We start from the raw sequence: 26,844 nt of genomic DNA, 5'->3' as shown, positions 1-26,844 counted from the left end.
ACGACCACAATTATTCTTAAAGCATAAATAATTATTCAATATGAACATATTTCATTACGAATATAATTCTCTACATCTGCCAACAATATATAATAATCTAAAAGTAAAATTAAGAAGAAACAAAATAGTTGACGCTTTCTATCCTTGTTAAACATATAAGCCATTTTAGTAATGCAAAGGGATGTGCTGACAGTCTCTGCTTATGAAATATTCAGATCTCTAGGGTGACTTTCCCTACGCCTCCGTATAATGCAAAACAAGAAAGTTTCATCCTAAATGAAGCAAGCAGCTCTCTACGTGCCTCGGGATACGCATGGGCACAAATAAACTTTCTTTCCAAACTTTAAAAGGCCTGGACGAAACATTTTTAACTTACCTTTATAGGACTTGAATTATGATGTAAAAAGTTATATTACCTACTACGTATATGAAAATGATAAATAATGGATGCTTTCAAGTTTTTGTATATATATATTTTTTAAATATTATTATGTTTAATACTTTAAACTTAAAGATTGTTATTTGCGCTTAATTAAAAATGTTTATATACGAGTATATGACATACCTAAGAATCATAAATTTTGGCCATATACCTAGAACTAAGAAGAACATTGAAAAAGCAAAACGCAGATTTTTATTAATTTAATTATTACTATTACAATATCAATGTAGTGGTCAACCACATTAAGCCCGATGAAATAAGGCTAAAATATAATTAATACACTAACAATGTTTATATTTACATTTATATGCGCCACTGACATCAAATGAATATTATATTAGTGAATTAAACTTTATATAAACAGAGTAAGCCGTCCGATGCAACGATTGGATTAGGTCGCTCAGCCACACGCCGAGTCCCGTAAATTACATTTCGCACTAACTGCTTTCCCGGCTGCCTCGCAAGGTAGAGGAGTTTGCATATTATAGTAGTTAAGTACCCTTAGATAACAGACCCAGAGACCAGAGAAACTGGTATAATGATAAAATACGGGAATATATGCATATGTAAAGGTATATTATAATGCGGTGTCATCATTTCCCCTTTGACCGCACGCTAGGACACCTGACCGCAGAATGAACACGATCAACGTTTATTACGACATTTATGTTTACTCTTTTCACGTAAATGATTACGTATTGTTTTTAATGTAAGTGGAGTTTAGATTTTTTTGCTTAAACTTTTTAATACCAATCTCAGAATCTTGTATCTAGAAGGAAAGAAAGAGCAATGAAAGACGCTTCTACAGCTAGAAAAGAGACAAAGTGAATACCAGTTTTTGTTTTCTTTGTTCAAAGACATAGATTGAAGTGTTTTATTTGATGTTTTAAATTTGATTTTGTAGTACACTTTACCTATTTATATTTGAGTTTGTAATATACATACACAATTACTTGTAAAAAGCTTTTGTAAATGTTAAAATACTTATTTTTTTAAAGTACTATTATGAGTATATTTTAATAAATTATTTTATTACAGTCCTATGTGCTTAAAAATACAAAACAAATAAATCAACAGTAAAATATCGTAAGAAAATATTTCCTATTAATAGAGTGATCGTTTTTGCGATAGAGCTACCGCGGTGCGCCAATAACAAAGAAACAGGCGGGACGAGCAGCTATTACATCAGTATAACCTAGTTTCACGTGAACGAAGCTAAAATATCAGAGAGTTATTTTACAATTAAGTATTAAAAATGCGCAAAACGTCAGCTATGTAGTTTCTGCTGTGCACCTGAAGCTTTGCACGGATGAACTTTATTATTACATTTCTTTCGACAGTATGCCTGTTAAAATAATAAAACAAACCTTTGTAATTTGTTGCTCGAAACAACGGAGATCTGAAACAATGAAATTTTTACTTTTATTAATTTGAACATTGAATATCCAAGCGTATAGTCTCTAACAATTCAATTAAAACCATGATTCGGTGAAAATATGCGCAACTTTCGTAAGAGTAGTAAGTTTATGTACTCGTACAAAATATTTTATTTACAGTACGAATATTTTATGTTTTTGTCTCATAGTTTCTAACTAATCTTTTTCTGTTTATAGTTAAATTTCATAGCTTGACTTGTCACACTTCCTTTATCATATATCTATAAAGAAAATGCGAGAGTAAGCGTTGGCTCGTGGGCGAATAACGCACTAAAATATGGTTGTAAGTGATGTCTTATATATGAGTATTGTAAGTTTCTCTTGTCCTTTACATTGTTCAACTTATAACAATTAGCAATCGTTACCCCATCATGTTTCTCAAGAGCTCTGGTGGTGTCGCTGCAGGCACTCTTTAATACAATAGGTGCTCAGCCGCCTTCACTTTTTCGCCCACTGAAGTATTTCGAGCAAGTAATATTGGTAGACGTATGAAACGTGTATATCAGACTAGTGACATAAGCTCGTATTTTCTCTTGTTTTTGTGCAAATTATTTACAACATGAATTATAATTGATCGGATTATTATTTATTATTGAATTTGGATTATAAATAAAACTTAAAAAAAAAAAAGTTTTTTATAATAAGTTTGCTTAATCTATCAGTGATAATTTTGTGTAACAATCTGAATAACTTTTTATTTAGTTATACGAGCCTTTACCACTATAAATTTAATATTTCTCCAATCGGATTAGATATTTGAGCCTACTACATCTCACATCTAGTTAGTAGGAAAAGGAAAACAAATTCGCCACATTGGCGCCCGAGCCTATATTTCCGATCATATTATCGCAGTGTCGTCTTTATGATGTTATCACATAAATAAGCCTCCCGGTCCATTAAGGCTCGACTACAGCCATATGAACCTACTTAAACTATAGGAAGGGAACCCGAGAGCAACGTCAGACTCATCAATATCTGTCGATAGGCACCAAGTAGCCAAATAAAATTATCATGAATGCGAACCAATACGAATAACGTAAACATTTTTATTATACGACAGATTTATAGTATGTTATTTTATCTTATATGAAATAAAATATTTACTAAGTACATATGAGTATATTATATTAATAAAATAGATAATATATCAACTTGCCACTTTAAATATCTCTAAAAATGACTTTGATAGTGTGTTAATATCCGCATTGTTTTTATTACAATAAATAATTAATTAAAATTCACTGGATTCATTCATTCGTTAACCCACGCGTTATGCCCTTAAAGAAAATGGAAGACAGGTATAGCTTTATACAATTTATAAAAGTGGATGATAATTATATTTAATGTTAAAAAAATAAATAACTTAACGTATGTATGTCAAGTATTAAAATAAAGTAAACAAAAATAAATGATCGGGAAATCATCAGATACCTCTAGTAAGATACATAGTAATAGTAATAATATGGCATGCAACGTTAAGTTTGATTGTTAGAAACATTGATATATTTTTTACATTCTGTTTAAATAATAATATTCTGTTTATTCTTGCTATAATTCACAAGCTTCACTTCAACTCCCCTTTATATTTTATATGAATTTTGTATAAAATTATAAATTAATTATTTACGTTGTTAAGACACTCTGTTTCCCATTTTCCGAATTCTAGAGGCACTGCGGAAAGAGTGGAGGAACTCAACGCCGCGTTTTGCCTCGACAACAGAGCGAAAAAACGAAAATATTAAATATTTCATTCCCTCGAAAGAGAATCGAACCCACTTCCTGTCACTGACGCACTGTGACCACCCCTGCGTCACGACTGGCAATAAAATAGTATGTAGGTACATATATAACGTCTACCTACACATTTTCTCCATATCTTATGAATTTATAAATCATATAATATTCATGAATGATGCAAAAAGTATCAAATATTATGCTTACGACTTATTTATTTATGTACTTTTATAAATAAGACAATGATCCAGCATGCGAGATGCCGTTGTTGCGGAGCTTTACAATTGTGTCAAAAGTGATAAGCGGAAAATTTCCTTTTGATAACAACCAACCGAGCATTTACCACAAAATTTAACTTGACGGTAAAAATAAAATTAGAATAGCATTAAGTAAAATTTAAAATAAAAACAAATATCTTTCTTAGGTTTATTTTCATATTTTTTTCGTTATTCTTTTTGTATTCAACATTTTTGCATATGGCAGTATATCACTCACACATATACTTTGATGGTTACGCCATTTCGGAAATTGGGAGTATTGTATTTTCGTTGTTAATTTTGTTCATAAAAAAAAACTTTGGTGTTTCATAGTGGCATGGCAACTGTAAGCTACTGAATTTTAAATAGCGTATATATATATACAAAGCCTCCCCTTACTGCAATCTTCACTGAAATTAATCATTAGTAGACATTTATAAATAATTCATTCAATGGCATGGAGCCAGCGGTGGAAGCGTTGTCCGCACATGGCCATCATATCTTCCGCTTTATATGTGCCCCTTAATTACAAAAATAGCTCATGAGTTAAAAATAAATTGGAGTAATTTCATTTTTATAGCTGGCACGCATTGATATATCGGTCTGTAATGAGCTCGTGGCTGGGGAAAATTCGCAATTAGGTACCGTAAATCATGGGGCGAATAGAGAGGTGCCTGGTTCTAATACTGAATTATGAATAAGAATTGTGTTTAATTATAACTCGGTAATTATTAATTAAACATAGTGTTTAATGTTACCGTCAAATATAACAATAGTTACTATAAGGAAGTAATAGTAAAAAATATTTGATTTGTTTATATAAAACATAAAAAATCATTAGATATTCTATTTTCCGTATAATCGTGTAATCGGGTTAAAAGGGCTAGACGATGTTTTATCTATATTAACCCACCAACGAACTGATTTTCCATAGTTTACCTAATAAAAAATTATTATATAATACATATCCACTTCTAAATAAAAGAAACATTGTATTAATTAATTATTACGGACGCACTTATGTGGTATAATATGAAAGTATATGCTTAAACTTTCATTTCATATAATAATACATAATCAAGACTAAATATTGGATAATTCATCAAATCGTAAAGATTTTTATATAACATTTAATTTATTGTTACGTTTCTACTGTTGTAATTATACAATATAGTGTAATGGAAGCACGTGGTTACAGGGTCGGTCAATGACCCGTAATTTCAGGGTACCGTTAATCGGCTTTGCGAGCTACCGCGTTCGCAAAATCTTTTTTATTTTTCTCTATATGTACATATTTATTTATTTAGGAAACCAAAATGGTACATATGATTATAATGTATTTTATCTTTCGTGTATAAATATGTATAGAATATTTTGTAGTGGGTACACAAAGCTTAAAGGTTTACTTTACATTTAATGTACAGATTTCTTCCGAAACTTACGAAAGAGATATCCACTTAATAAAACTGTTAAATTAAAAAAATACTAATAATAGTTATCGATGCATATATTGCCTTTAGTTTTTAAATTATATACTAAATTTACAGAAAAAAATTAAAGTACATACAACACGTTTAGTTAATTTATTCATAGATTGAAATTAGTTTTTTTTATTTCATATAAAAAAAAATTACACTACTCTCCACTTTCCCATTTTTTTTAAGACATTGATTGATGAACAGCGAAACAAGGCAACATTGCGTTGTCTTACCAGAGCAGAGAAATGAAAGTAACTATTTTTTTTAAATTCACGCTGTATTTCGTATTAAGAAGTTATAATTAAAATATACCTAATAAGAAAATAACTTAAATAATCATTTCCCCATGTAGAGATCGACGTTGTCCTACTGCGCTACGATGGCCTAAAAAAGTAGATACAATAACTACAGTTGATTAATGAATTTCTATTTATAAACATGGATTTATTATTTAATAAACTCGATAACTTGAATAGTAGCACGTATTAAATATGAATAGAACGAGGTGTGAACCAGCTATAGCCTTTACAGAAGGATTCGCAAATCCTGATTATTTATATTTTGTACCCATATCACGTTCACCGTCTTCCTACTCAGCCAAGATATCTCTTAAAAAGGAAAAGTCCGGGGTAACCCACTTTAGTATGTGTGTATTTTGTTATATTACATTACACTTAGTGTTGCACTTGAGTGAAATTTTTTAACATAACATTTTGTTTTATTAGAGCAGGAAATAAAATTAATTTAAATATATAATCATTCCCTCGAGTGGGTATCGAATAATAAATAATCTAATAGTATAGCTTTATGCATACCCAAAGCCGAGATGTGATCTCCAGTAACTTTGTACGTATATAATATTTGTGTACATCGATAATACAAATATCTTTATAAATTTTAGTCACGCATAAATTGCTAATAGGCTCACGCGATCGAAACTGTCAATTGTTTGTTTTCATACTAAATAAACATTGTCAATAACACATCCGCAATCCATATTAATATACAAGTGCCGTTATTCAATTTGATGGACTTACATGCTACGTACAGTATTAATTTAAAACTTTCTCTAATATTCGTATTATTAAATGGTAACGTAGAGTCGATAATTCTAGAACTAGAACCTGATGACACGAGCAATGTTGCGCTTGGATGTAATAATTTAGGGGCTTTCGGCCCCCAACACCCTCGAAACAGGAACTGTTGTTAACACAATACAACTTGACAGCGTAGTACCTGGTAGTAAAGTACATGTGATGGATGAAGAGGCATATGTATAAGATGGGGTTGACTTAAAATAACGGTTTATGCTTACAAGTGTATAGAGGACTCTTCCACAGATTATCAGGTAGCTATCTGGTAAAAAAGCTCTATCATCATAAAAATACTTCTATAAGTAAATTAGGTAAGAAATTAACATTAATAAATTGCATAAAATATGAATGCTCGTAAAGCATTTCATTATTTAATGCATTAAGCTATTATTTTTCCCAACGTAACCACGATTTGTAAGATTTATATTACATGGCCGCAGAAAAATATGAATTGTGAAGTATTACAAAATGATTATCAAATAGGTACGTCTCATTGCATTACTTAAAGTGTTATCTCTCATTAGATAGAAAGTAATAAAAGCAATTAGATTACTGTGCCTTCTTTATAAAACGTGTTGAGATAAATATAAAAATATTTTATTAAAAAAATAAAACAACTGAAAAGTTGTTAAAAGTAAAAAAATAAACTAAAAGCAAAAATTTACCTATTAACTTTATAACTTAGGTTTGGAACTAATCTAGTCAATTATTTTTACCACGAAGTCGCGAGGCGCGCATATTTTTTTGGTATTTCAATATCGCTTGAGATTTGAAATACAAAATCTTAAATTATCAAAATCTTATATACGACCAACTTTGGAGTAACGATATCCACTAAAAAAAAAAGAATTGTCAAAGTCGAACTATCCAGTAAAAAGTTATGCATGTTTAAAAATAAAAAAAAGTATATAAGCATACAATAGAGAATCTCCTTCGGTTTTTTCGTCGGTTAAATAAGGAAAAGAGAACTTTAGAAAAAAAAAAGAAATGTTAATAGAAAAAAAAAGACAAAGCAAGTATCCCGCGTAAAGTTGGGCGGTATAAATCGGCGAAGTTACGGGGGAAGCAACGCGTATCGTACTAATTAGCATACCATGCCACTTTCGGCAAAGTATTTTCTCGGTCGCTGACAACTTTAACACGGAGACAAGAAGTAAATGGATAATGGACGTCTAAAGTTTAGGGTTCTTTTTGAATTACTTATTATAATTAATTCACTTTAAAACTTTATAACATTACCAAATATAATGACATCGATCGATAAATTTGTACTGAACTTATTTTCTTGGGTGTAGCTAAGGTTTACTCGTATTACAATTCATCTTCAGCAAAATTATTAAAAGATATATATAGATATATGTATTATTAAAAGATATATACCTTCTTATCTTCTTCTTATCTTAATATATCTTATCTTAATATAAGTAAGAATAATGTTTTCATGCTAGATCTTGAAACGGAAGTATAATAAAAAGAGTATAATATCATCTTCATAGCCGCATCTGGTAAATTGACACCGTTTTAAAACCACGGTGCGGCATTACAAAACACTTGAGCGTATACAATTTAATGTTTTATCTCGTTATGCTTTAAGATGTGCCGCCGTACACTTTGTTATTGTTATTTATTATTACTTATATAATTATAAATTTTATTATTATTAGGATTTACTAAACGATAAAAACAACTTTATTATCATTACTTTTGCCAAACGACTAATTTCAGAGAAGATTCAGAGTAAAAAGTAAAAGTACAATAATGAATTTTATATTTTCTAAAATTATGTTATCAAATACATAATGAAAGTTAAAATATTAAAATACTTCACTTAACATAACTTAGAAACTTTGGTTACAACGAAAAAGGAAGTAGACATTTAAATTTGGGTACTCCTGAGACGGACGTTAATGACCTAACAGCTATTTCAAAAGGATCCTTAAAAGAAAATCCCTCTTTACCCTCGGAGGGGAAGTAATGCATTTTCCTTTATCACTGTGACCGTTTGCGCACTTTTCAACAAGGGGAACCTTTTACGATTATTGCGTTTGCTAAGAAACACACTATCTTAAATTTTAAAATAATATGTGACCAAGTCTAATGTTAAATATATTGAGATTAATAATATTAAAAGATTAATAGATGAACATTATTAATCTCACGTTTCACAAAAAAAAAACGAATATCTTGTTACAAAAATATATAAACTCTTGCATTAAAATTACTGTGAATCTTTGGAATTGTATATTATAAACGTATGGGCCAATTTTAATTTATTATAGTATAGTTAGTCTTATTTAGTAATTCGCTTCGCTTTTTACTTTTTTAAAGGTTTTAGATTAATTTAATTTTAGATAAAAATTAAATTTAAGATCTCTTGGAGAGTGGATTAAAGTAGGGACGTTACGAAATACACGATAGCGACATTTCAGATATACAAATGATGCAAGCGTCATAGTTGAACTAAAAATGTCAAAATCGTGACGACATTTCGCCTTGAGAATAACATTATACTACTGCAAGCTGCACGGGAACACTGTCAACCACGTGGAGCGTAAAGTACTGTAACACATGTTAAATAACATCGGCAATTAATTTCAAGGGAAAGCGCGAGTCTTCTCATGCGAGTTAACTGGCAAAAACTGCAGGATAGGCAAAGGGAAGCTAGTGTTAAGGCACTCCGTTACCTATTTTCCGCGGAATTCTAGAGGCATTACGTACTAAGTGGCGGATGTCAACGCCATGCTTTGCCTCAACACGAAAGCGAAGAACCTTCCTCGTGTGGGAACCGAACCCACAACCACTCACGTTTACAGTCACATTTTGTGCCCCTGGGCCATGAGTGACCTCAAAAACCGCATATTAGATAAAAGTAAATTGAGGAGTAAGTAACAAGCGGGAGGGTACGCGGTTATAATTATAATATATGGTGGTGGTGGGGAAGGGCATGACCTCCCGTTCTCGGCACTCGAGCCGCATGACTGCGTAGCAGCACGCGGTGCCGGTGTACTTGCACATGTTGCAGCTTTTGAGTGTTCTCCGTCAGGTTTGCAAAATGACTTGATAATCGCATACAATAAAAAATATAGCTTTATTTATTATATCTAAAATTATAACTTTTATCATTAAAATAATTAATTTTCACCATATACCAACATAAAACTGTCCTAAATGTAAATGATTAACAGTTTAAATGTATCTTTTTCCATATCAGACTTTTATTGTAGACAGAGTTGCGTGTGGTATGTCGCCACTTCCTGGGAATATTTTTATATTTAGGTACAGTCGACGTGAATAGCGCGGCGCCGTGAGTACCGTTCTTTAACGCTTAAACACCATTGATCGCTGTGCTATAAGAGACGTCGAAAGTTTGAGTTGTTTAAGTTTTATTATATAGGGCAATCGTGCTAGAAAGTGTGCGAGCGCTTTCGTTACACCACGAGACGTGCTGATAACCGAAATGGAACGGCACCATTCACTTAAGGCACAACGAATCACATTCAGTGTAAATCATGTGGAATTGTAGAGTGAAACATTAAATATCTATTAAGCTTAAAACATAAATTATTCTTGTTTATCAATAATATATCAATGCATAGTCACGACAAAATGTTGGGCAACATATAGGTACCTAAAGGATTTCATTAGAAAGCTTCATGCGACATCGGACACCGCTCGGTCCCATTTGAAAATGTAAATCTTGTTTAGAGTGAAAATAATCGCTTTCTAGCTTAGTGCTCACTAACAAGTACATTCGCTATACATGACTGCTACTATGACTAGTGATTTTATATAATTTAAAATCGTTCTCACACAGGTTCCCTTATCGTATTATGTAAAAACGAAAACGAGAAATTAACGACCCTTCATTTATCTGTCAAATATAGGAAATAATAAAGGGTAACGTATCAGCTCTGCGGAGACGGAACACACTTATGAACGCGCGGCTAAAGATAACTGACCAAATCAATAGGATGGAAGCATCCGGCTGTGGGGAAAGCAATAAATAATAGTATATTGGCTTTTAAAGCTGATTGGATTATTATTGTTTGCCTTCTTAGTGATTGTAACACAGACATGCTAAGTACAAAAGGGTTTGAAACAATATGGGTTGCATACTTTCACGCTTTTGGATTTATATTTTATATTTATTTTACATTCATAATTTTTACAAAAAAATAATTAAATATTATCATTCTTGTATATTTAAAAAAAAGTATTTACATAGCATATCTACAACAAAGGTGACAAGACTTTTATTACAACGTTGAATTGTCTATAAGTTAAGCCTATTTATAATTTACAGACAATAAAACTAAGTTCGTCTATCCATATCACAAAAGAAATCTAATACAGTGACTTTGCCTATCCTGCTGTGTGCCGGATACAGCGTATACAGCGTATAAGCTGTTTTTTTTAATATTATTTTATAAAATGCATGTCTGATAATTTTATTACGAATAAATTCTTCTGGGTTGCCATAATTATTTTATATTTCTATATATATAAATAACAATAAAATATCCTTTTATATAAAAATACAGATAATACCTACCTGAAAGAAAAAGGGTTGAATTGTAAAATATAGAACCTGTTGAAAAACTAAAGCAGTTGAACATTTATAATAATTTAAAAACACTTATGATATTTTTAACTATCTTAAAAATCAAATCATTATCTGGCTCTCTTATATTATATTTATATAATAATGATATTTTCCTAGCAACACATACAATATATAAATAAAAAACAGCACATATAATTATTGCACTAGCGTCAGAGGCAAATGAAAAACATAAATATTTCCAACGTTTTCCGTTTGGCCTCTTAAAAAGTTGGTGCTTCTAGGCTTTAAATCGATTTCCGCGCTTAACCGCAGACTAGCTTGTTTCCATTTTCCGGCTTCCGTTTCAAAGGTTAGCCACAAACAATTTTCTGCGTAACTTTTTACCATCGACATTTATTATATAAATATAAACAATAGTGGTAACAAAAATTTTATACAAGGCATACCAAACATTTGACGTAGAGTGTTACAATTTAACTTGGAATGACTTATAATGAGCTTTACTGCCATAAAGATAAGACCTTAAAAAACAATTTTCATTGAGTAATAACATAATAAACGTTAAACTTCAAAATAAAATAAGCAAAAAGAAAAGAGTGGTGCGATAGGGGCGGGTTAATCAATGTTGGCGCGATGTCCCATCGAACGGGGACGAACGGCAATTTGTCAATCACGGAAATGCCTTACAAAAGCTTTCAATAAATGCTTCGTGTTTGGCTGGCTGCCTGCAGCGTCATCATCCACCATTAATCTCTGAAACGTACTACCAATATGCTTATTAATATTTTAATGTCGTCGTGATTATTAACATTTACACGCTTACCAGCTGTTGTAATCTCTTTTTTACATTAATATATTGTTTTATATCTTCAATTAAGTAATAAGTATAAGTACTACTATTATTATAAAACTGAATAGTTGATTTGGTCGAACGAGCTTATCTCAAGAACTAGGTAGAGGTTTAAATTGAATTTTTGTATCGTATAGCCCATTTATTTGACGAATATAGCCTATAAGACTTTAAAATGTTTCACAACTCTTAGTTATTTCTAATTGACCACACAGGCGAAGTCGCAGGTAAAATTTAGTATAGTATTATTAGACGGAGAATTATTATTATTACTTACAATGAAACATACCTATTACAGTTTGCTTACGTAACTCTGTTGCATATGGCGATGAATCATTTGGCTTATACTAACTCTATGTGTAGATAAGAATAAGCACGGTCAGTACTTGCAGTATAATAGAGTAATTATCTCATTACATTTTTTAAGACATGAGATGAAAACGGGCACGATTTCTATTTAAAATTTATGTTTGTGAAATTACAATTTATATTGATTGTTCTATTCTACATTTAAATTGGCCGTTTAAAAAGGCCGTCATTACCCGGTGGCTCAAGGATGTAAACGATACTGATTCAATTCCCACTCGGTGGAATGAAACGTAAACATTAATTATTTCAATTTTCTCACTCTGGCAACAAGGAAGAAAGCGCGGCGTTAAATTCCATTATTCAACACACAGTACCAGTTGGGAACGGCACTTCCGTTAATGGGATCGAATGAACGAACGAATTCTCTATGCCTACCTTGTCATTTGCGGGATACAGCGTGAAGCAAAAAAAAAGATATTTATAAAGCAAATTCATCTTAGCCTAATAATAACAAGAGATTCCATAAGTAATAACAACACCGTAAAACTGGCATAAGCCTATTTTATATTTATAGTACCCATAATGTTTATGCGAACATTAATATGCGTTAATACTGGCTTATGAAAGAATTTATTCGATTATTAGATTTCAGGAAAATTATGAGATTACAATAAAATTATCGTCAGTAACATCATATAAGATTTATTTAGAGATATTACGAACGATATGGTCATGATGTGAGGCAACAACAAAAAATACAGTCGAATTGATAACCTCCTTTTCTTACAGAAGTCGGTTAATAAAATGTTAGTTATTCATAAAATTAAAACACTACACGAACTAACGTAGTAATACTTCCAAAATGACATAATTATTATTTAAAAATATACAATTTTAATCAGCGTCTGATTTGTAAGTTCACAATTCCTCGGTGACTTCACTGTATGACCTTGTCACGCCTTATATAAACTCTTAGTAAGTTGTATCTTGAATACTATACAAACAACTGTTCAAGCAACATTAAAAAATAACCTTCAGAATATATATATTTGCAAACTATACTAATAATATATTACCTATGTATATTTAAAAAAAAATAAAAATATACATTACTTTTATATTCAAACATTAATAGTTTTAATTATCTTGTGGTTTACATTTTGAAATGGTTTACAATTAATATAATATGGTCTATGTGCTAAATAAAGCTACAGATTTACTCAACTTAGATCTCTACTAAATAGATAGAACTTTACAATTTTTCTACTGTACACATTTTGGTTCAAACCGTGATAATCACAAGAATTTTAATGCATTCATTTCCATGAATGAAAAATAACCAGTTTCTTGTACAATAATCATAGATGCAATATCTTAAAAAAATCGGCGGGAAGTGGTCAACGGACTGTCTTAACACTAGGTTCCTAATGCCTACCCTGCTGTGGGGAAGGCAACATAAAGTTTATTTAATTTTAATTCTTGCACAATAAACTAGCTAGTAGACAACACAATAAAAACCTTTTTAATGCTATCTCATTCTCTATAAATATATCTTCAATGTAAGACAGCAGTGTCTAAAACAATTAACTTAGTTTACAGACAACAATGAAGTTTGACGTCTACTTCGCTCTGGGAGGCGAAGCTCGCAGATCGCCAAAGGATCGATTTCAATTAAAAGAGCAAACAATACCATCACCGCTTCAGTAAAGCCGACGCAAGGCCGAACGGAATTGCCTATACGTGTCACATAACACACCCTGAACTATCCACAGCAGATTTTTATTTGTCTTTCTGATAGATTAATTTTCGTATAAGTTTTCTTTACTTATTTTTTAAACAATCCCCTGAACCAGAGAAGAAGAGCTAGAAAACGCATCAATTTTAGCGTAAATTATGATTTAATGAATGATGTAGATATTCTGAAAGTCTCTAATTGGCCATTTAATGAACCTAATCATTCGTGCAATGCCCATGTTCTAATGTCTGTTGCAGCGACAGCAGATTAATAATATTGTGTTCGAAACAAGCGAGCTCGATAGAGAACTAAATTCGGCGATACAGCGGCTATTGTTACGAATAAAAATCGATTCGGCACATTGTATTTTCATATGTAAAGGCTTGTGAATTATTTAAATGGCAATGTTTTATATAACAAATGACAGGCGAGCAATTATAAATATGTATAATATCAATTTATTTTCTAAAATAATTTTACTCTACTACTAATCGATGTAATAGAAACAACAGTTAACTATTAAAACGAAAAGATGAAAAAACTAAACATGTAAATGTGTTGATAATATATTTAATAATTGGCCGGCAAACAGTGTTGATTATTAATGAATGTATGGAGCGTGACAAGTTAATGTAGTTACGTGTGGTTATGCACACGATATGTTAATATGTTATCTGGCATTACTTATTCTTTTCTCTGCTAGCCGTTAGTTCAATGACCCAAATAACTATCGGATGTTCCAGATAAACTATACATTCAATAATTTGTGGGAAATTTTAAAAAGGTACGTTTAGTTTGAATATAGGTATTTGTACGACAGTCATGAGCCGCTCGCCCTATCCCCTAAAAATGATATAGCAGTAGCTCTTATCCGTTTACACCTTAGAAATGTAATTTATTATGACAATATAAATAAATTGTTTATTTATAATTTTTTCATCACCCAAAAATTAGTCAAATTGGTAAAAGCTTTTTCAATAATTGGTATAATAAATTATAAAACATATTGACGCATCATTTGTCCCGTGGCCGTGACATGTGTCTCTGCAGTAATAATTGTAAAGAGCCGAATTAAAAAGAAATATAGCCGGTGTTTAATTATACTTGATTTTTGCCCAATATAAGAAAATATATTTTGCAATATACGTGACGAGTGATGTTTAACATTGCAACTCGTCTATTATGCAGGAGAAATTAGATGGCGGAGGCGCGTAGGTGTGCGTGGGTACTGGGTTCATTATTTGTACAATATAATTGGAAAGAAAGACCGTAGCAGGTACAACATTTTACAATAATTATTGAGACAAAGCATTCTAAACTTCATAAAATCAACTTGGACCTCTTGGTTTCCAAGAGACAAGGCTTCAAACTTCTCTAAGTAAAAAAGATTATAAGTTTTTTAAAAAGTATTCATACAATATAATTTTCGAGTTAATAGGTATTCCCAAATTAATCAGCTTCCGCTGTATCCCGCGCACATCAGGGTAGGCAGAGGGAACCTAGAACACTAGGTTCCCTCGGAGTTTCTTAACACAGACACTCCGTTCCCCACGTTCTGTCGAATTCTGGAGGCATTGCGTGTTGAGTTGCAGGTTTCCTCGAGTGGGGATCGAACCCACAACCGTCGCGTTACAGTCACACCCTAGTGCTGCTGCGCCACGACGGCGTCTTCCCAAATTGTACTAAATTACAATCTACTGTTTTAATATAAATATAACATATAATAGAGTAGGTACATGCCTATATGAAATATGATGTTACATTTTATTGTATTACAGTAAGTACACAATTTTTCTAGCGTTACACGTAATTGCGGAAAGTATGTTTGATACGTTTCTCACGGTATCCATAAACGCTCTAAATTATCAAGCATTATTGCAATAACGGCTTTTATTGTATAGCATTTATACGTATGTATTATAAAGTTTCTAATTTCAAAGAAAATGAAGCTCTTGGACTTATACTATAACTTCGTTATAAATTCTAAAAGATATAACGGCTATAATGTATGCATGTGTGACATGTGTGTATTTTAATACACGAAAAACATGTTCTAAAATAACAAATAATCATTTAAATGTACAAATATACAGACTTCACAATATATTGTTATCGCATACATATCGTTTTCTTTCAAATTTGCGGGAGAGGCAGACGAATTTATTGATTTCAGTTCAGTTCGTTGTTTGTCTTTAAAATATTTCATATTCCCGCCAATGACTCTCTGAATAAATTTACACAAAATATCAATTGCAATTTTCAACAAACAAGTATTGATCACAAATTTCGTGATGATGTCGGATGCTGTATATTTTAATGTAACAAAATTTTATATTTTATACAAATAAATAAAATAATACACTTAGTGTGAAATAATAATCCGTACACCTTTATAAAATATTCCAAGAAATGAAATGTATTGAACAATACAAAAAGTTTGTAATCTAAGACACCTACGCTGACTCAGTGTACATCTGGCGTTATGCAAAACACCGCAACACCGATGTTGTCCGGAAGTGATTCTGTCGCTTGTTGATACTACAATAAACCTAAGACAAATTTACTGCTTTAAATTCAGGTTAATATATATAAACTAAATCTATATAATTATAGAGATGTTGACTACTAATCCTACATGGTTTTATTTTTCTATTCGCTATCTGCCATATATTCAAATTAATAAGTAAAATATCTAGACACGCGCAAGCGCGTCCAGCCAAGGTAAAATCTGGACACACGCACTATGTATTTTGTATGAACCATTCCAAGCTGTTTTTGAGCTCTTGAGAACTTGTAAACAAATTAGCTTGCTTGCGCGACATTTAGCACATTTGATAAAAGCTATTAGCTTATAATGTATACAAAATTTGAACAATTAAGCTCAAACGGTTATTGATGTATTAACGTATAAAAATTTGTACGACTCACTCGTCAAAAACCAAACCTACTTCTCGATAACCTAGAAACTTCATTGTTGGTGCCAAAGTAGACTATTATAAAACTCAACTGGCACGCTCGAAACGTCAGATTTAAAGAACCATACCATACCAGACTATTATAAAATAGATCTTCCATTCTTTGGTTTGGTTGTCGGTGCAGTCGGGAACCACGCAGTACTTAACACACTACTTGCAAATATAATAAAGCTTGTACGTAAAAAAATGGATGACTAAAGTTAAATAACTTGGCGCTCATTTCACATTTATGTTTTTGATGAAATAAATAATATTCAATTTTATTATAATTGTTACGTTACGTTAGTTATTATAAAATTTTAGCATATAATTTTAAATTTATGAATTTAAAATGGTTTTAAAAAATTATTTACTTTCATGAATTAATTATAACTTTGTTTTATACGCAAACCTTTTGAATATTCTAACTATTAAGTGTCATAACACTTTTATATGCGTCAAACACTCCAAATTCGGAGTAGACTCCAAATAAAAATACGGAACTCATAGAATCATTTTGTTGTAGGTACGTCTGTCTGTTCGTCTGTAAGTCTGTTCAAAATTGAAATTAACAATAAATATTCAGGCCTACAATTCTTTAGAAGATAGAATACAAAAAAAATAAACCTTAAAGTCAATTCAAGCTTCGTTTTTAGCATATATACGCTTTTAAAAACTCTCCGCGTAATCAAATCCTATCATTTAGCATAGGTACTTTCTGTTAAGCTATAATTATTAAATTTTTCATGAAGTATGAACTTACGAAACTAATAAAGAAAAGGATCTAGTATTTCACCGAAAATATAAACATAGGGAACAACAGGAAAGAACATAAGAAATCGAACCCACAACCTATTGCAAAGTTTACAGTCGCACGCTTGTGCACGTGCGCACAATGGCTTTGCCTCTAAAACAAATAAATGTTTACGTATGCCAAATATTTTTATATATTACTAGCGGACGCGCGCAGCTTTGCTTGCGTATTTAAGGGTGAATTCTAATTACCCATGAAACGTGTTCAATGAAATATTTTTAAGAGTCTAAATTTCAAATTTTATAAAAATCGGTGGCGATTTAAAGATTTTTCCATACAAACTTTCAACCCCTTATTTGCACCCTTAGGGAGTGAATTCTAGAAAACCATGAAACATATGTTCAATTAAATATTTTTAAGAGTCTAAATTTCAAATTTTATAAAAATCGGTGGCGATTTAAAAATTTTTCCATACAAACTTTCAACCCCTTATTTGCACCCTTAGGGGGTGAACTCTAGAAAACCATGAAACTTATATTCAATTAAATATTTTTAAGGGTCTAAATTTCAAATTTTATAATAATCGGTGGCGTTTTACACATTTTTCATACAAACTTTCAACCCCTTATTTGCACCTTTAGGGGGAGAATTCTAGAAAACGATGAAACACGTGTTCAACTAAATACTTTTAAAAACCTAAATTTCAAATTTTATAAAAATCGGTGCCGATTTAATTTTTTTTCCATACAAACTTTCAACTCCTATTTCACCCCTTTAGGGTTAAAATTTTTCCAAATCCCTTCTTAGTGGATGCCCAGATTACGAAAGTAAACATCTGTCCAAATTTCACGTTTCTACCATGAGCGGTTACGGCTGTGCGTGCGTCTTACCTCAGTCAGTGAGGACAAGTCCTTTTATATATATAGAAGATAATAAAATATTTTATTTTGTAATTAGGTGAAAATGAAATCGGAATGAGCTTATACAAGCACGTTAAATTAGTACGTACCGAAATACTTTAATAGTTAATATGTACTTTTACATGTTTCTAATTATCTCCTTTAACAATCTTTCATTCAAATATAATATTTATTTTGTCTTATGTTTATTTTTCACTTTCCCTATCTTTTGACATTGTCTGAAGATGACAATGCCAATTGACAGTGAGCCTCGAGGAGATTTAAGGATTCTAACAATGAAAACGATGTTGAATAAAAATATATTTTTTTAATAATTTATGCTTTGATCCCACAGACTTTACTTGGTATAAATAACATTTATGTCAACTTAATAGTTTAGTCGATCTTTAATAATATTGTTATGTAGTATATATATCCATAATCCATAATTTAATAGACTTTATTTTGACTTAGTTTCACTAGGTTTAACATAATTTCAGTTACTTGAATTTATAATTTACAGATACTCCCAATTTATTGATTTCTTAGAGTTCCACAATGGATGTTGTTCAAAGCTCTTTAATTTTCTAATATATATCAACAAAAAGTGACAATCACGCTGAACAATTTTAGCTAAGGTTCTCATTTCCTTATTTTTTAGCTAGTCTTTTAATACTCTATATATAGAGTCTTTTAGCAATCAAAATAAGTATATACAAGACCCTAAAAATAATAATTATTCTTTCATAGTTCTATATTGTTTTATTCGACATATACTTTTTATTATGCTATTACAATATACGAGAATATGTATAGTCAATTCCGAGTGATATTTTATTCCGTTACTGTATGTAGTATATTCGTTACTCTAAAATAACATTTTACGTAAAATACGACATACATTTGTAACATCCATAAATCTATTTAATTGTATTAAGTAAACTATATAATAAAGTTATGTACATAGGTAGATCCCTATCCCAATTTATAAATTAATTTCATCTTCCTGCCACATGATCACATGATCATACAAACAAATTACCTACGTTTGATCATCTAGTGCGAGGCTGAAATGTGGGGCGACGCAGCTGAACCATTCAGATCGATACGTGATACGCACCGCTCTCAGTGCCGGCCGCTGAGACCGACTTCGTCTCATCGAGATACTTTCTGAAATACGAACCCAAGTTTCCCGAGCCCTTCGAAATATCATTTAAATGAAACGTTAATCCGTTATAAATATTTATATTTTTCATAAGACCTAAGGAATGAGTGCGAAATATAGACCATTCATAATAAATTCTTAATATTTATGACCATTTTAGTTAGTTTGTTTGTTGAAACCTCAACAAGAGCTTAAACGATTTGTGTAACTTTTAAAATTGTCTTATAAATAATGTTTTACCGTTTAATTAAAAAGAATACTATTATTTAACGTAAAACATTTAAAGTTAGGCGTTTTATACATTTAATACCTACTAGACAGTAGACAGTCATAAGGAATTACTTCCGATTAGATACGTAGTTAGGACGCTTATCCAGCTTTTATTTCCACACCGCAATCGAGAGGGGTCGATGGAAAACAAAATAGAATGTAATCTCCACTTGTACCTAGGTGTCGGAGCTTTGATCGTTTCTTCACTAATTTATCTACTAAAATTCTTAATGATTTATTTATGTACTACTTTGTAAATGCTTTGAGGATTTATTTGTTATTTATTTGTTAATGTACAAGAATTGTGTAATTCAGGAATGTTAGTTTTATAGGAACCTTCTAAAATAAAATACAAGATATTAATAATATCTAATTTCAAGTACCACACATTTTGATATTCTCTCGGACCATATTAAAAAGTAACAAAAAAACCTAATTAAAATCAGATTTCAGTAATTGCGGAAGTAAAAGATGGAGTGATCAAATCGCATGTCAGAGTAGCGTTTTCTCTTAAAGTTAACCTAAGGCTAGTATAAAAGAGTATTTCGGCATTCGACGCGTAATATCCGTGATTAGAAACAATCTTGTATTTTTTTTAATCTGTGCAGAGAAATCACAATGCAATCGGCAACAGTCACGCGACGTCGTAAACGTCAATTTGGACTATTCATTTTGGAAATATTTCATCATATAATAAATAACACCACTTTTCACGTAATAACATTTATCTCAACTAAGCCAATAAATTTTCCAAAGACATATATGAGGGCGAATATTCAGTAATAATTTAATCAATATAGTTTATGGCTATCTTTATTTATTATGCGAGTGTATTTTTAGTGTCTATTATAATAATTATACGTCCGTAATCGCTAAGAGTTAAGATGGGCTGAGTGACCCTACTGTAATTGCAAAAGTATAATTGTATGTATGAAAGACCTTGAGGCTATGCTACACTTCATTGCGGTTCCGCTCCGTCAGACATAATAACAGCGGTGTCCATTTAGATGCTTGCGAGAATATTCCTAATTTGACATTTGACATAATTAGTTACGAATATATTATGAAACAACAATTGAACTAAATGTTTGATTATAAAATAATTTTAGATTTCTTTTTATTGCTTTCTGTTGCGGCGGACTTAGTGTGAAAAGAAATTACTTCACTAATCACGCTAATGTCACGCATAATAGAATAGAAAGTAAAACATGAAGCTGAAAATTTTATGTAATTGTATAACGTGCGAATATCTGTCATTTTATTTATAGACATGCAGTTTAAAAACGTTTTGAATAAAAAAAGCTAGTGATTGTGTCTAGTTAGTTTCAACTAAAAAATATTAATTTATTACGAACGTTTAAAACAGAATTAACTTAATAATAGTAATATGTTATAAATTCATATATTGAGAATAATAGCAACGTGCATATATTTTGAAAAAAAAAATACAACAAGATTATTCATAATTCTTATTTCAAAATAGTTTTTACTCTATACTCTTTATTTCGCTAAAATTGCAAGTATTTCATTCAACATGATTGTTTTTAATTTTTTTTAATATATTAAATTAATAAGTATAAGAAAAAAATACATAGTTAATTTCTAAAAAGTAAATTTGACCTATATCACAGAACATGATAAGTTAACAGTAACATAATACTAGTTTTTGCTACCTCCACCTTAGGTCCAGGCAAGTCATGCATTAATGAAAGTAATCAGTCTCACCTCGACCTCGCTTGTATAGTGAAACCCGGCATTAAGAAAATGAAGTCGCGAGAAAACTAATTAATCTCTGACCTATTCTTACGTATGAATAAAATTATCTCGATATATTATATCAGACAAAAATGGAAGAAAAAGTGCTACGACGAGTTCCGCCGCTAAAAAACGATGTCTTGAAAATTGAGCGGAAAGTGGGGAAGGAATGTCTCAACTCTTAGAACTATATGTCCCTCTTACCCATGATGAATAGATCATTGATTGCGTAGATCCTTCGTTGGCGAGTTTAAACTATATATCGAAATGTAATGTAGTATGAAATAAAAAGAAACACATCCATGCGTTTTATTAATAGTCCAGCTATGTTAATGCAGTTCTTACGTATATTCCCTCTATAAAAATTTAATTGCCTGTAATTAAGTTTTACCATAAGATTATGGACTAAAATATGTTTTTGTTTAAAAATACTCCAAATAACATGAAAAGCAATAATTATTTTAAAATGGATTTCTATTTATGCTTGCAACGCTAACACAATTAATTCAAAACACATTTATCTAGTAATTATTTGCTATTTATGTTCACACTCAATTCTTTCAAAGCCAAAATCATATTTTAATTTATTATATTATACTTTTACAATTGTAGAAAATAAATGTTCTATTTTCAAAGATAAAAGAAAGGTTACAGATGATATTTAGCATCAGCCACATTACTATAATTGTCGTTGCCCATTATATAGGCACTTAAAATTTTAATACTAATGGATATTTTATTACATTTTCGCCTACGTAAATACCAAAATTATAGATATTTTAAATATGTGGATGTTATCATCAAGAAATATCCAAAATTGATTTATTTTCCAACATGTATGTTTTTGTGTAATATAAGTATCTACAGTTAAAATTATTTAGTTTGTAAAAAGGACATAAATTAATTTAAGTCTAACATTTTTACCAAGCATATTTTCCTAGCTGTGATGCGTACAAATTTATTACTGCAGTATAATTTCTAAATGAGGATAAGTTTTGAAAAGCGTATAGATGAAATGTTTTAGCAGTAGTAAAGCAGCAGACGGTTGCAAGAATAATATAACGTATAGTAATTAATGAGATATTATTATACATACATAATAAATTTAAAAAAACTTAATGTTCTCCCATTCTCGACCATAATTCAAGATTATTTATTATTAACACTACCTAAAATTTCAAAGGATATCCTTTTAATATTTTTATGAAGTGGCACGTATGCTTCTTGCTCGTTAAACGTACTTTTATAATATGTCTACATGTAGGGTGGAGTGAACATTGTTTTTTCTCTTGAGACTACTAAAGTGCGACGTAGATAAGTAGTCTCTATGTTCAACGTACATTAGCTGGGACCCAGGAACGTACAACTATATAATAGTCAGAAACATATACACTATTCACTTGATATAGTTTTAAATAATGAAATCAAATCGAAGCGACCCATTTTGGTAATTTAATCTAACCAGTTTAAATAACATTTTAAAAATAGTATGTATGGCGCCATCACTCGTGCCCTCAGTCTCGAAACGATGGCATCATTCTGAGTCACAGCTCGACGTAATTATCCCACTATGCTACTGTTTGTTTACAAATAGTCGTTTTTTTAATATAGTATAAGGGTGTATAAAAAAGAAAAAAAAAGATACATTCACCGCTTTTAAAGTCAAATTATTCATTCGTTAAGCTTTAAATCCTTTTTATGAAATACAGAAATATACTCGGTATTTTTAAGAAATTAAAACCATTAGGTACATGAATTAAATAGGAGCAAAAAGAGCATTTTACGCTTGAAACACCAGGGCGTCCTGAATAAATTATAATTTACTTCCAAAGATATAGCTGAATGTGATAGGCACGTGGGTATGTTAGTACAATATCTAATTCATTCTAATTTCCCAGGAGAATAATGATATACGTGATGGCTGTTACGATTCTTGACGTAGAAAGTACGTCTTTGTAAATCCTGCTTCATGTCTTTTCCTTTTCAATGTCAATTATATTAATTATCTCGAACTCGTATAGGATAGGGATTTCGTATTTCACATTTTGTTAGACAATTAGTGTGAAATGTTTGTTTTATAAATTTAAAACCTACTAGGTCTAAAACCTAAAGACTAAAATTATTAATTTTACATCAGGTTAAAAAAATGTAACTAATTTCATATAATATGGTCATGACACAAAAATAAAAAATCAAAATATTAAAACTAATAAAGTATAACGAGCAAAATATTCAAGCTAGTACATTTATGGCGTGTTATATAGGATCTAAATCTTATTCCAAGGGTTAATTTAAAAGATTTTATCTATGACATTATTAATGATGTAATTACATGTTTATTGTTTATATTATATTATCAACGATGTTTACTAAAGAAGTATCTGACTTTAAACTCTGTAGCTGCGGGTTCCATCCCTAATAGGGTAAATATTTTTTATATAAATTAAATTGGTTGGTTAAGAGATTTTTTCTCTTGTTAATTTTATAAAATGAGAGAAAGAAAAGTATGTAGCCACTAGATTCTTTCTGCCTACTTTGGTGATATTAACAAAATATATTTTAATTTTATTTAGTATTTGTAAAATTATGAAACAAATATCTCATTAATAAACCCAAAACTAACACCTTCCGCCTGCAACATGTTAAAAGTCCAATCACCTTAAAGAATTTCGTTGTAACTAACTTTAAAAAATAGGCTAGACGGTGGTATGTGTAGTGGAAAGTTAAAAGCCATGCTCGTCCGACGACCTCATCGCGACGCCATTGTAGCTCAGACCGGTACTCATGAAATATGAATGCATAGCCTGAAAGAACGGCTAGTCCGAAGCACAATTTTGCTATAGACGCCCATAGACCCCGAAATTTGATATAAATGCCTACCAGCCATGGTCAACGATACATAAAACTCATACAAACAAGTTATCCATTCATTTCGCACGCAACTGTCTATTACATTGTGATGTAAAACTTGTCTCTATTGTAATTTTCTCACACAGAACAGGCTTGTTCTTCATCGCTTTGGGTATCTGGATTCTCACTGCTTGTGTGCATAACAATTTAATTACGAAATTGAGTTATGAATAATATTTAAATATACCTATATCATTTTTGTTTATTGTATGAAATATCTAAAGACAGTGTAAAAAATGATAAACGGCACAGCATTTGATTCCACAAATGAAACCCGTGCAGCAACACAGATTGAGCTTCCGTTCTGAAAAAGTAGCGGGGTACAAAGTTGATAGGTACCTACTTATATTGACTATGAGAAATATGGAAATACATATTATATTAATATCTTGTAACATTTTTTAAACCCAATTATGAATTATCGAAGGCTCTACCTGAATGTTAAAGCCTAATTAGCCATCGTGTCATGTAATTTGTTGGTTGTATTCATAACACAACCAACAAATTACATTGGTTACGTACGTACCTGCATATAAAATAAAAAGATACAATGGAGACGTAGAATAAAGAAGAATTTAAAAAAACTAGCAAAACATTCTGCATCCGAGTTGTAAACGTAAACAAAGAAGATCCACACAGACTCACCTGCGTGCGGACAAGTTGAATGACAGACTTGTAAATGGTGACCTATAATAGCATGTACCTCAGTGGCCGCTCGCAATGCATATCTCCAAGGTAAACAAAGATTACGTAAACCCAATCCCACGCACGTCACCCGATCGATTTTCAAACTTTCGAATACGCCCACTTACATTTTAGAAAAGAAACAGGACTCGACCTAAGCTAGGATTCTTCTCAAACACCGCATCCAAAGCACAACTTCGTGAGTCGCTCGTGCCCTTGAAGTCGTACAGGTTATACTATCGGTATCGATACAGCACTACACGCGCACTGACAGTTTGAAAAAAAACAATCACAGGTCAAGTTCGGTTGTGTCTACGGTTGAAAGAAGAGAATGAGAATGTCTAATGTTTGTAAATACTAGCCGCTGCGTCGCGTCTGAAAAGAGTTGCGATGTATGTATACGGATAGCAGGGCAGCGTCGAGCTGACGACGAGGCCGACTGCCTGGCACTAACTGAACCACGTCCGCGGGGCCGACGCCGAGCGTATGGCGTACGGAGAGCGGCGAAGGACCCCTCACCTCCGCCGGCCTGCCGCCTGCCGCCTGCCGCAGGCCTCCCCGTGCGCGCGCCACTTCACACACAATGGCAATAAACAGAAAACATATTTTTTAAGTAATTAATATATTTTTTGTAATTAAGCACCGATCCATAATATTACGACGAAAAACCTATAATAATATGTACCTATATATTATAATAATACATACCTATTTAAAAATATATCTATCAGCAAAAAAAATTATGATAAGCGAAGTAAATACAATGTATAAAAATATATATTTTCTGTAAGATCGTGTAAAAACGTGTACTAAAAAGTTATAATAGAAAGCTTATCAGTATAACGCGGTCGCATTAGTAAATAGAAATGATAAATATTTGTAAGCTAAATTCAATACATCAACGGATGTGCAATGGAGCTGTCAGATACAAAAATTGACTTTTGAACTCTTTTAGACGTTTATCATTTTATTACGCACATATTTTGAGGAGAAAATAGAAAAAGCTTATTGTAAGATCACTCCGTCTTTAGTTTTCACCCAACAGTCTTACTTAAAACAGACACTTTAACTTTGATATGTTTTAAGACTACAGCCATCATGCATAAATGAAGTCCAACTGTTCTAGCTAAATCTATAAAAATAATTTCAACTTTATACAAAGCTGGAAATCGAACACTTTTATCGTAGAACTTATTATGTCGACGAAGTTAATGGCAGGTAGTTAGACCGTCAGGTAACATCCTTAAATATTTAAGTGAAGAAGCGGTCTCAGGGTACCCCACTAACCCCGCTTCCAAGAAAGCCATAATTACACACAAACGGCAATTAACTTTATAAGCGTTGTACTATTATATACTTGAAATTGCAATTGTTACGAAATTGCCATCACAGTACATGCTTACCTAATCTTAATGAAATATGACAGTTATCAAAATGATACTTATTTATTAATATATAATGTTTTTACTATAAATTTTTTTGCTAATTTATTTAGTGTAATAAAATTAACCGAAAAAAACTTTGTTACTTTCTACAAGGCCCGTAATCTCTAAA

The 26,844-nt window shown here is 31.2% G+C and overlaps 1 protein-coding gene across 3 annotated transcripts in view; it reads right to left on the bottom strand.

The window, feature by feature from the left end:
* LOC146541338 (uncharacterized) overlaps window positions 1–25,788 on the bottom strand; it is a 98,327-nt gene extending 72,539 nt beyond the window's left edge. The window contains exons 1-2 of one of the 3 annotated variants that reach the window (XM_085207347.1): window positions 25,252–25,788; window positions 1,810–1,841 (exon numbers count right to left, since the gene is read on the bottom strand). The gene's annotated coding sequence lies outside the window, so the exon portion shown is untranslated. The remainder of the gene's footprint in view (window positions 1–1,809; window positions 1,842–25,251) is intronic. The other 2 variants (XM_085207339.1, XM_085207357.1) reach the window with 2 other exon arrangements.
* Between the last annotated feature and the right edge of the window lie 1,056 nt (window positions 25,789–26,844).

The sequence above is a fragment of the Heliconius melpomene genome, chromosome 1, assembly GCF_056956725.1.
Source record: "Heliconius melpomene rosina isolate 202511_hmr_F chromosome 1, ASM5695672v1, whole genome shotgun sequence".
NCBI lineage: Eukaryota > Metazoa > Arthropoda > Insecta > Lepidoptera > Nymphalidae > Heliconius > Heliconius melpomene.
This window is presented reverse-complemented; position numbering and strand designations above follow the sequence as displayed.